The sequence below is a fragment of the Neofelis nebulosa genome, chromosome 10, assembly GCF_028018385.1.
Source record: "Neofelis nebulosa isolate mNeoNeb1 chromosome 10, mNeoNeb1.pri, whole genome shotgun sequence".
Taxonomy (NCBI): domain Eukaryota; kingdom Metazoa; phylum Chordata; class Mammalia; order Carnivora; family Felidae; genus Neofelis; species Neofelis nebulosa.
In genome coordinates, this window is record NC_080791.1 from 38,564,305 (window position 1) to 38,577,408 (window position 13,104).

Below are 13,104 nucleotides of genomic sequence, written 5' to 3' on the forward strand. Positions count from 1 at the left end.
GAGAGGAGTTGGCAACACTTTAATAAATACGAAGAAGAAGGGCACCTCTGTGGCTCAGTCAGTTACGCGTCAACTCTTGGTTTCGGCTCGGGTCGTGATCTCACAGTTCATGGGATCATCCCCCACTGACAGTGCAGAGCCTGCTTGGGATTCTTTCTCTCTCTCTGACCTTTCCCTGTTTGTACTCTCTCTGTCTCTCAAAATAAATAAATGAACTTTTAAAAAATATGAAGGGGGCGCCTGGGTGGCTCAGTTGGCTAGGCATCTGACTTCGGCTCAGGCCATGATCTCACGGTTCGTGAGTTCGGGCCCTGCATTGGGCTTTCTACTGTCAGCACCGAGCCAGCTTGGGATCCTCTGTTCCCTTCTGTCTCTTTTCCTCCCCCACTTATGCTCTTTCTCTCTCTCTCAAAAATAAATAAACCTTAAAAGAATTTTTTTAATATGAAGAAGGAATGTGGCATTCCACCTAGACGTTCAAGGACAAAGGAACAAAAGGCACAGGAATATGCAGGGGCACCTGGGTGGCTCAGTAGGTTGAGCATCCGACTTCAGTTCAGGGGCCATGATCTTGCAGTCTGTGAGTTCGAGCCCCATGTCGGGCTCTGTGCTGACAGCCCAGAGCCTGGAGTCTGCGTCAGATTCTGTGTCTCCTTCTCTCTCTGTCCCTCCCCCACTCATGTTCTGTGTCTCAAAAATGAATAAATTTTTAAATTAAAAAAAAATTTTTTAACAGAAAGAAATATGCCAAAGAGTTTTTGGGAGTCAGCACACCAGGGTAGCTGACGTGAAGTGCTCGTGTCAGAACACTTGGAAAACACATCCTGGAAAGCTATGCAAGGGGCAGAAGGTTGAAAACTTTGCCTTCTTCTTTCTACTGTCCCCTTGCTCCCCCCACCCCACCCCCATAGCTGGGGATATAATGATGTATTAAAACGGGGTAGTGGTGGTGGAAATGGAATACATACTCATCCCGAAAAGAGACTTTGTGAACTGGTAGTAAGATAACCTAGTGTGAGGTTGCTATTAAATGTTAGAGTGTCCTGAATGGTAGGAAGTGCATGCCTTCAAAGTTTTGTTTTGTTTTTAATTTTTTTTATTTTAGAGAGAGAGGGCACATGAGCAGGGGGAGAGGGGCAGAGGGAGAGAGAATCTTAAGCAGACCCCACACTCACCACAGAGCCTGATCTGGGGCTTGATCTCAAGACCCCGGGATCATGACCTGAACCCAAATCCAGTGTCCGATGCTCAACCGACTGTGCCACCCAGGCACCCTGGAAGTGTGGGTCTTTAAATGTGGATGAAAATAATCAAACACTTCACTCTTGCCAGCAGTCTCATCTCCATGAAATGCATATCCTTCTGTATACCTACCTTGTAAACTTCTATCTCAGGATTGTTAGAGTCCATCTAAATCCAAGATGCCTCCTTCTCTTACTTCTTTTTTTATCCATTGGTGTCACCATTATCCATCTGTCCACGCTTCCAATTCAGCATTCTGTGAGGCAGCCTAGACTTCTCTCACTACCTCCTCTCGTACCCAGTCAGCCAGTCCATTCCATTTATTCTGTCTCCTAAGTAGCTCTCCCCAAAATGCCTTTTCTTAATCCTTAGTGCTTAGTTAACCCAAGCCTTCTCTCCTAGAAATCATAGTAGCCCTCTAACACGTGTTCTGTTCTCCAGCCTCCCCCACACCAGTCCATTTTCTAGTCGATGTCAGAAATGTTTTCTTAAAAGATAAATAGAATCTGTTTAATATATTGTCTGTTATTTATATGAAGTCCTAAACTCTTTGGTATGGCATTGAGGATATTACTCTTGCCTTATTGTGTCTCTAGCCTTATTCCCTCAGAGAATCCCTCAGGGATAATGTAGAACAGCATGTAGTTCCCCAGCTGTGCCACAGCTTTACATTTTCTATTCCTTTTACCTGGGATGTTGTACCCACATATACCCATCTATTTTCTAGGTGGCCTGAAACACTTCTGTCTCTTCCTAGAGATGTATCCCATTGGGAAAGCTTTTTTGATCCGCCTTGCAGGCAGAGCTAAATATTCCTCCTTTGGTCATCTCTGCTATAGCTCCTAACGTCTATTGTAATTGTACATCCATTTTTATTTACCTGATGTTGCCTGGAGGTCAGCACTTACGCTTTATCTTCATACTCCCAGTACTCAGCCCAAGCCCTTCCAAATAACAGCCTTTTAAAAACAAAACATCTGTTGAACAAATTAATAGTTCTTTATAAAAGTCCCAGTGTTTCACTTTAATCTCAGTAAGGTTTAAACACACGTAACACATTTTTTCGTCTTCTAGTTGTGTTATAAGTTACCACAACTTTATTTTAATAATTGCCATGTAATAAGTGCCTGTTATGTGGCAGGTGAACTGATAGGCACCATTAAAAAAATTACCATAAACATGTCTAGCTGTACAAAAGCAGAAAACATAGCACACTGAACCTCCAAAAGCCATCGCCAAATTCAGTATTGGTTAAGACTTTGCCACTTTTACTTCTTCGATCTGGTATTGTCATTGTTGCTGAAGTAATTTAAATTCGATCTCAAAACCCATTTTCTTTTTTTAATTTTTTTTTAACATTTATTTATTTTTGAGACAGGGAGAGACAGAGCATGAACGGGGGAGGGTCAGAGAGAGAGGGAGACACAGAATCCGAAACAGGCTCCAGGCTCCGAGCTGTCAGCACACAGCCCGACGCGGGGCTCGAACTCACGGACCGCAAGATCATGACCTGAGCCGAAGTCGGCCGCTTAACCGACTGAGCCACCCAGGCGTTTTCTTTTACCCTTGCTTCGTTAGTATGCATTTCTAAAATACGCAAATATATTCGTGTATAACTACAGTGGTAACACCACACCTAACAGAATTGGCAGTAATTGCTTAATACCATGTAATATTTCACCGTACTCATTTTCCTCCCATTGCTTCTGTCTTTCGGGTTGACCTTTTCTGAATTAGGTCCACCAAAGCTACGTCTTGGAAGTCTCACTTAAGAGTAGTCTCTCCTCTTTTGCTGCTGTTGTTGTTTCTCAGGCCTTTAAACAGTTGGCTAGTTGTCCTACAGAATATTTCATAATCTGGATATTTTTCTGCGTTTCCTCGTGTTGTCTTTTAAGTGTGCCTCTAACCCTCTGTTTCCTGTTAACTTGAAGTTTGGACTCAAAGCTTGATTAGATTCAGGTTCAAGTTACTTTTTGTACATAGACATTTTCCTAATCCTTCTTTATGGCTGTATCAATGGGATAGATTCTTAGAAGTGACCTTGCTGGGTCAAAGGATAAATGCATATGTAATTTTTCCAGGAGTTGTCAAATTCCTGTCCGTGAGAGTTCTTTGATTTTGGCATTCCCACAAGTTTTGAGAGTGTCTGTTCCCTTATAGTGTTGTCAATAAATAATATGTTGCCTAACTTGGATTTTTGCCAATCTGATATAAGAAATATATTTGCTCTTCTCTTTTATGAGTAATTTCTTCTCTTAATGCCCATTCTTTATCTAGTTTTTGATTTGGTTTTGGTTTTTTCCTCTTGATTTTTAGGAGCTCATTATAAAATTAGAGAATTAACTATTATCTGTGTTAAGTTGCAAGTATTTGCCATCTGATTTTGCTTATGGTATTTTTGTAGCGTGCAAATTGTGTATGTGTGTGTATGCGCACATGCATATGTGTGTGTGCATGTGTGGTTGAACTACCAGGTTTTTTTTTTTTATTGTTTCTGGATTTCGAGTCATAAGAAAGTTCATCGGTTTGTGCATGTGTTCATATGTCAACACAACTCTTACTTATAGAAATATATTTTACTATATGGTACAGGTAGCCCCCACTCCCAAATTGTGCTTCTTCCACAGGGTTTGCTTGGTCATTTGTAATTGAATGTTTATTTTACAAATAAGAAAATGAGCGCTTCCATAGAAGTTCTGTGACCATGTAGTAATGAGAAAAACAAACCATCATAATTGTTCTTAAGAGTGTCTTAATACTTTGTCTTAATATGAAGGTTAAATGTAGCAATCCTTTTGCGGATGACTGAAACCATTTATAAGGATACATAATTAAAAGAGGGACAAGAGCGTATTGGAAACATTTATTTCAATCAGCGGTTCCCAAAGTGCAGTCTGTGGATCTCTAGACCTTAGGTCAAGTCAGAGCAGAGGCATCACACAGTAATGGTAACCCCTGTTTTCCTCACCGCCCTGTATTCACAGTAAACAAGTCAATTTCACTCAAGAATAATCTTGATGTTGATGAGACAGTAGAGATTATACATTTTATTATATCTCGACCATTGAATACTTACCTTTTTGAGTCTGTTTCAGAATAGAGAATATGGGCAAAGCTCTTCTGCTCGCCAAACATGGTGGTTGTCTCAAGGCAAAGCAAGTGTGACTGAGTTGTGAGTCAAACTGTTCATTTTATTGAACACCATTTTTCGTGAAAGGATGACTGATAACCATTGTTTCAGACTTGGGTATTTAGCAGACATTTTCACAAAAATGAACACGGTGAGCCTGCTGCTTTAAGGCGAACAACTGACAAGATTTATTGCCAATGATAAAATTTGAGCTTTCACGAGAAAAGAATTTTAGAAGACTGGTATCCTTTACCATGAGCTTTGACCACTTCTCAGTACTTGCGGGTGTTTCTGATGTGATCAGTGGTGGTAGTAACAAATCTTATTTTTAATTTTATGTTAAATGTGTCAATATTTTAAAAACCCGCAAAGCCCAGGGAACCAATACTTTCTAAATGACCAGTGGTTAACATTACAGAAGCACAAGTGGGTAAATGATCGATTCAAAGTACAAGATAAGCCAATGGCTTTTAATGTGACGGAGTAAAGAGTTTATTGATAAGGCTTCAGATTCCACAGTGCAACTAACTTTTAAAAACTACCATTTGTCCGGTTTTAGTGTAGTACCAAAGGATGTGCAAAATTATGTGAAAAGGCTATTAAAATATGCCTGCTTTTCACAGCTACACCTTTGTGAGTCCAGATTTTACTCATGGTGTATAATCACTGCACCAGATAACAACATTTTGAATGAAGAAGGAAATATAAGACTCCAGCTCTTTTTCTTTTTTTTTTTTTTTAATTTTTTAACACTTATTTATTGGTGAGAGAGAGTCAGCATGAACGAGGGAGGTGCAGAGAGAGAGGGAGACACAGAATCCAAAGCAGGCTCCAGGCTCCGAGCTGTCAGCACAGAGCCCGACGCGGGGCTCGAACTCACGGACTGTGAGATCATGACCTGAGCCGAAGTCGGACGCCCAACCGACTGAGCCACCCAGGTGCCCCAAGACTCCAGTTCTTTTTAATTAAGCCAGATATTTGCACAAATGTAAAATAATGCTTCTCTTCTCAGTAATTTGTTGTTGTTTATAGTTTCCAAAAACTCATTTGTGTTAACATGTAATGGGTTTTTTTTTTACTTTTAAATGTAAACAAATACATTTTTGAAATGTTCGTTGGTTTAATTCCTTAAACAGTGATTATTGAGAGATGTTACTTACATCTGGGGTCAATAATTTTAACATAAAGATGTCCTGACATCAGGAAGTTTGTGAACCATCCATTTAAATGAGCATAACCATTAATGGTTTTCATTGTAATTACAATAGGTGTTAAGCTTCCCTTGTGAATATTAAAGTACAATTTTGTAGTCCTCTGTTTATAGACTTTGACAACTTAGAACAGAAATGAACTTAATGAGAATTTACAGATCAGATTTTTCTATTCCGGGCAAAAATTAAAACACAACAGTTCTTTTCAAAACTACGCAGAAACTTCCATTTTTCTTTTTAAATTTCACTAAAACTGAGGTTGAGTATAATTCAACGTAAAATCAAGCATACTTTAATTGGCTCAGCTGTTGTGTTCCTGGAAGGCTGTGTGAAAGGTATTTTCTCCATTCAAAGAAGAGCATGAGTTCTTGTTATTTTTGAATACTCAGTGTGTAAAGAAGTATTGGTTTTCAAGTGGTGAAAATGCTTACATTTTGCGAATCTCTAGAAATCAACTGTATTTAATGTTTTCTTCCTTTGCGTCCTCTAAGCTAAGCAAGGGATCTGTATTTTGTTAATCACTGTGGCTTGAAGGATCTGGAAACTGGCCTGGCGTTTTGTGTTCCAGTAGGGTGACATAAAGGCCTTTTGATTTTCTTACAGCCTAGTCAGTAGATGCTGAGTTATAGAAGTTTGATTTAAAACTGTGTTTCCATTGGGGCGCCTGGGTGGCTCAGTGGATTAAGCATCTGACTCTTAGTTTCAACTCAGGTCATGATCTCATGGTTTGTGGGATTGAGCCCAGCGTTCGACTCGGTGCTGACAGTGTAGAGCCCGCTCGGGATTCTCTCTCCTTCTCTCTCTGCCCCTCCCCTGCTTGCTTGCTATCTCTCTCTCTCAAATCAGTAAGTGAACATTTAAAAAGAAAAAGACTATGTTTCTCTATATACCAAGGGAACTACAGGCACAGCACTTTTTTTGTTTCTCCAAAAGACTTGTACTATCGACCATATACTGATTACCATCAGAATATTATGTAACTGTATTTGTCTCTAATAGGAGTCTTACTTTCTAAAAGTCACAATTTTAATGTCTTTGAATCTAACGAGTACATAATTTTAATAGTAAATCTTTGTAAAATCAAGGAGAATTTTTATTATTACAGAATACAAAACTTTAAAAAAAATTTTTTTTTAACGTTTTATCTATTTTTGAGACAGAGAGAGACAGAGCATGAACGGGGGAGGGGCAGAGAGAGAGGGAGACACAGAATCGGAAGCAGGCTCCAGGCTCTGAGCCATCAGCCCAGAGCCCGACGTGGGGCTCGAACTCACGGACCGCGAGATCGTGACCTGAGCTGAAGTCGGACGCTTAACCGACTGAGCCACCCAGGCGCCCCTTTAAAAAATGTTTATAGGGATGTAAGGCTCTTGTTAATACTTTTGGGGAACTTGGGGAGAGATCTTATAATTGGTGGTAGAAAAGTATATTGTCTATATGTTAATAGGGAAGTATTGAGTTAGGTAGTTATTACAGATTTGTGTTATCTCAGATACAAAGAGTAATAGTTCTCTCTCTTTTTTTTTTTTTTTTTTTTTTTTTGAGAGAGAGAGAATCTCAAGCAGGCTCCACACAGGGCTCAATCCCATGACTCTGGGGTCATGGCCTGAGCCTAAATCAAGAGTTGGACGCTCAACTGATTGAGCCACCCAGGCGCCTCTCTCTCCTCATTTTCTTGGACTTTAGCCCAAAATTTTAATAGCATAGTCAGCACATATATTTCGTACTTCTGCATCTCTTAAAAAAAGTGCTCAATGCTGAAAAACTTATATAGGAGCCTTTGTGGCTCAAGATTAGTGTCACAGCATGTTATAACATTATTACTGATTTCTAGAAAATACTACAGATTATAGGAAATTGCAGATATTGCTTGTCTTATCAATATAAAAAAATAAACAAGTGGGAAAAAGTGTCACATAGGGAATTCAGAGGGTACGAGGAAGGTAATGGATTGATATCCAGGACTGTGTTTATTAGTTTAACTTCTTGTTTCTCAATAAGAATACAGAGAATGACCTCAAGTCCATAGGATGCTCTTGCCGTGCTGAAAGAAGAGTAAAAGGATGGAAAAGCCTGTACCAGACTCCTGTCTCCTAAGTTCAGTGCAACAAATATACGAGTAGCTATTATTTTCATGTTGCTGTGTTATGCAATACTACAGATATTGCATCAGAAATCGATCATGCTCTTTAAGGTGCTTATTTATTGTTTGAGAGGAGTAATAAGATAATGATGCACATTCATAGCTATAAGAGAAACAAAATTGTGAATCTTAAGAAGGATAGCTTTAAATTCATAGCAGAGCTTGGGAATTGGTAGGAATGGGGGGAGGGGAGCCCAAAAGAGACAGTACTGTAGCTGGATCTTAGCACCTCAAGGAATGGGGAGAATTTCAATAGACATAAAAAAGGGAAGACAGAGTCTTGGGGAATGCTGGTTCAAATATATCTGAATTCCACAGACTACAGAAAAGACTTGCCGTATTAGAACTACCAACTTTTAATTTATAGGTGAATCTAACTTGATGGATTCATGCTACTGTGGCATTATGGAAAGTAGAAAGGGAGGTGTGTTCTTTGCTGCTCGCCTCTCGGGTGACCTTGGACATGAACACTGATGCTGTTTAAAGACTATCCTAGCTTCCGATTTGTTTTTAATGTTTCCACCTTTGTAAATTTGTGCCACTCTGTGGCTGTACAGGGTGCTAGTGGTCCTTTCGTTTTTGCAAGTTTGCTATCCCGTAGTCAGTATGAAAATGGAAGCACTTGCCTGCACTTTGCACACGTGTTCACTGTGTGTTCTAATGAGTAAAATTTAAGAGATTTTGCATTAGCCAACATTTAGAAAGTCATTTAGAAATTTTTTCATTTAGAAATTCAGCTATTCTGCAGTGCAGATTTAACTCAGTAGCTACCCTTTGCTCTATGGATATACATGTTTAATTATTGGTGGGATGAGACGTATTCATCTTTGCATACTTAAATACACCTACTGCAACAACTATGATTACTGATTCCTGCTAGTGACAAATAATACTTCTCCATAGGTGAGTTTGTCTACCTTTAGGCCCACAGTTGGTAAAACAAATTTCCCAGATGGTTCCTACTACTTTGGCACACCAAGGTTTTTAATTTTTTTAATGAGAGTTGCTTAATCATGATGTCTCGTTATTTCTTGGAGCTCCTTTTTTGAAAAATGAAATCGATAAATACTATTATGTAAATGACGATTACATAAGACTTCCAGAAATGGACGAGACGTTTCCCTCACACGGTATACTGTATTAAGATGAAATCCTCAAAGACGAACAAGGCACTTTCTGAGCCCACCTGGACTGGGCAGCCTACGAAGGGAATGAGGAGGTAAAGACATCACTGAAACAAATATACTTGATGAGTGCATTGCTTTTGGTGGAAGTGTTATGAGATTGCAAGTTAAAATTTTCATCAGTATGTGTTGTTAATGCTGAAGTTCACAGTCATCAAGGTCTTTGCATTGTTCTTCCGGTGATTCTACCCAGGGTTGGAGCTACTGTCATAGGAAGGACTCGATAGGCTTTCTTTCACTAGATCAGTTCAAAGGAGTCCACTCCTGGGCCCAGGCCCTGAGAATGAGGCAGGATCCCCTACCTGTGAAGGGGAATTTGAAGTGTTCTTTGGAGTGTCAGTGCATTTCTGCCACACCCTCCGATGCCTGGCTCGGCTTCTGATGCCCAGTGGTTCTTTGCACCACCCTTCACTCTAAGGAATAGGAGAGATGTTGGTGAGATTTCCCCCTGGGTACAATTGCCATTTTCTGCTTCCATATCTTTTCTCACAAAATAACCTTAGATCTCCATTATTATAATATCAGGTAGGCTAATACATATTATAATTTGGTGTAGGAGAAGTCACAATTTTGTTAAATTGTCTTTTAGGCCATTTTGGGGTGGTGGGAACATAAGGTATATTCCAGGTCATTACAGAAATTTAAATGTGAATTTACCGTAAAATTACCTCTGTTGTAGTTCATCTTGAAGCCTGTTCTTTTCTCATTAAGGTATGGATAGAGAGAGTTTATATCTCTGTTCCTCTCCATTTGCCCTTTTCCTCTGAAATATGTAATGTCATCAATTTTTATAAAGCCAGCCATTATTCCTGAAATTGTCTGCCAAGGAATAAAAAAATGGCATCAGCATTATTTCATAGCATAGAGCCACCTGTCCATCTCTGCCCTTTTTGCAGTGGTTTGTGCCAAAGTGAAACATCTGTAAAAAAAGGAGATTCAACAACCGAAATGTACTATTCGTGTTGATAATTGCAGTTGGCTTTCTTATAGTCACACTTAAAAACTCTGTTTGGGGCATGTGTTTCATATGTCAGATGTTTTGTCACTGTCATGTGTTAAAAAAAAAAAAAAAAAAAAAAAAACGTTGAAGCTATAAAACTGTCTTCTCAGGATATCTTTTAAAACTGTGGGATTAGTATGCTCCGTAGAGTCAAATCTCTGTTTTGCCATCATTTTTAAAAAATTTTATTAAGTTTATTTATTTATATTGAGAGAGAGAGAGAGAACAAGGGAGGGCAGAGAGAGAGGGAGACAGAATCCCTAGCAGACTCTGGCTGTCAGTGTGAGCCTGATGTGGGGCTCGATCTCACAGACCGTGAGATCATGACCTGAGCCAAGATCAAGAGTCAGACGCTTAATCCACTGAACCACCCAGGTGTTCTTGCCATAATTTTTATATGTTGAAGATATAAAAAGAAAAAAAAAGCTCTTCTTGTAAGTGTCTCTATGTAAAAACTTAATTGTACATATTACTCAGTATTTTTCTGTCCTATAGAGATAAATTCATAAGCGGTTTTTACATTTTAATAAATAGAATGTTATGTGTTTTGCTTTTCCATTGTAAACTGGTGAGATGGGTAAAAATTAAATTTAATTAAAAGTATTTAGGAGCAGGAAGTGCAGAAATTAATTCCGCTGAGCAGTCAGCTTTTTAGAGCCAAGTAATTTGTTGATTACCTCTAAAAACTCATAATTTTAAGAATTCCTAACTTCCAAGTATCTTAATTTCCTATTGGGATTAATTTATAGAAAGTTATCTGGTAAACTGCTTGGCTGTTGCATGTCAAAAGAAGCAACTTTCTAAATATAATTAATCTTCATCCTTTCAGTGTTTTCTAGCAGATTATTACTTAATAAGCATAATCTCTGCTGATGAATTTCAAGCACAGTTTCTTTCAGCTATAGTGACATATCTGAAAAAAAGAAACTTTCCTTATGGTAGCATTCTTGACCTTAAAACCCTTGTAAAACAATCTTAAAACACATAGAACTGACAGAATATCAGTTCCTATAACTATTTTTTTTCTTGATTGAAATTACAGAGTTTTGTAGGAAAAAAATGTAAACAAATCCTGTGACTGCTAAGACATTTGAAAACAAAGCACAATTACATTTACTGTTGTCTAAAGTTTCTTGAAATTTTCTATACTCTTTGATTTTTTAACACTAAAGTCAACATTTTAGAGACTTTCTTCTTTTTCATTAGTAATTTGAACATTGTCATCAAATTAAGACTCCAAAGAATGGGATCTTCCGGCTTTTCTGCCATTACAGTTAATTTGTTGGTTTTCCAGTTTTAATATGCAAATTAACTTTGATTTGATTTCCATAAAGTGACTGTAATACGTGATACATGTTTATTATGCTTATATTCATCCCTGAAATTTTAACCATTCTGTATTTTTGCAACATCCCAGTTGCTAAAGTCAGGACTGATTGATGTTATGGAGCAATGCTGTACCACAGACCCTTTGGCGATGATTCGAAAAGTCTAGATTGGCATTGTATACAGCATGACACTCATTAGCAACATGTGACTATTGTACACCATCAGACATGACAAGTGTAATTAAGGCACTAAATTTTTAACTTTATTTAATGTTAACTTAAATTTCAATTGCCATATTGTGACTAGTGGCTACTGTAATGGACAGTGTAGCTTCAAAAACCTTAAGGGCTAATTTGGGGATTTAATTTTATTTTTTTAAATTTTTTTTTTTTAACGTTTATTTATTTTTGAGACAGAGAGAGACAGAGCATGAACGGGGGAGGGTCAGAGAGAGGGAGACACAGAATCTGAAACAGGCTCCAGGCTCTGAGCTGTCAGCACAGAGCCCGACGCGGGGCTCGAACTCACGGACTGTGAGATCATGACCTGAGCCGAAGTCGGACACTTAACCCGACTGAGCCACCCAGGCGCCCCAATTTTGGGATTTTAGATGTCTTTACATTTTTTAATTTTTCTAAACCCAATGTGGGGCTTGAACCCACAACCCCAAAGATCAAGAGTCACATGCTCCACCAACTGAGCCAGACCGGCGCCCTGGGATTTTCGATGTTTGTAGGAATAAAACAAGGCCATTGTACAAGAGTCGCTAGTACAAACAAAACCATTTGTTTCTGCAGAATAAGATATTAGTTTTATACTTAGAAAGAGGAAAATATGGCACTATTCTTCTCAAAACTAATGCAGCTGCAGGTGACTTTCACTTCTAGAACAACCCTTGAATTCTTGAATTAGAGCAGCATCTGTTGAGAAAATATAGCTCTTCTAGTTTGGGTGCTTTGTTTTGTTTTACATTAGGGAAAATTGGCAGAAGAAAAATAAAACTAAGACCTTATTTTGTATTGTGCTTTGCATTTTTTTTTAAATGTTTATTTTTGAGAGAGAAGATCCCAAGCAGGCTCCATGCTGGTAGTATCAGTGTGGGGCTCGACGCCAGGCTGGACCTGGGGCGGGACGCGGGGCCCGAACTCATGAACTGTGAGATCATGGCCTGACCTGAAATCAAGAGTCAGATGCTTAACCGGCTGAGCCCCCCAGGTGCTTTGCATTTTTGTGTGTGTTATGTTCTCAAAGCCTCCCGAAAAGAGGGAACAAGTGAAAATTATTCTTATTTGTGAGAGGAAAGTATTTCTCAACTCCTGTGGCTGGGGAGGATCTGTGGAGAGGATGACTTAAAGCTTTAGTTGGGAAAAGGCAGTTACAGGATTTGCCTAGTGTTTGAACGCAGACTCGTAGGGTGCAGAGTCCAAGATAACTCTGAATCGGAACCAGGGCTACTGGTGCGTGGCAGTGATTTTATAAGTCAGACAGGAAGGTGAGACGGGACAGTGGCTCTGGGATAGAAGGTTAGTTTTAAGCTTGGTTTTAAGGTGCAGAGAGTACAAACAGGTGATGTCACAGGCCAATCAAAGCGCCCCAAAGCCAGACTGAAGGGCAGAGAAGAGCCAGATACAAGGAGTCCATTGCATGACTTGCTCGTTTTCATTCACATGCCCTTTTCTCTCCTCCCTCCTCTCCCCAGGACAGTGACTGTCACACCATTCAGTAAATGTGGTTTTATGTAAGGAAGATGGAAGCCCTGGAAGAAAATACTCACTTGAGAGAACGACTATTCATGAAACAAAGGCAGAGGGTGTCTAGGAAAAGTGTAAAAATGGCCAAAGACTAGGTAGATCAGGTGGTCCGGC

General features: G+C 39.2%; 1 protein-coding gene across 2 annotated transcripts in view; it reads left to right on the plus strand.

The window, feature by feature from the left end:
• The window catches only part of SESN3 (sestrin 3), a 74,198-nt gene that overhangs the window by 26,935 nt on the left and 34,159 nt on the right, over nt 1–13,104 (plus strand). The gene's annotated exons all lie outside the window — the stretch shown is intronic.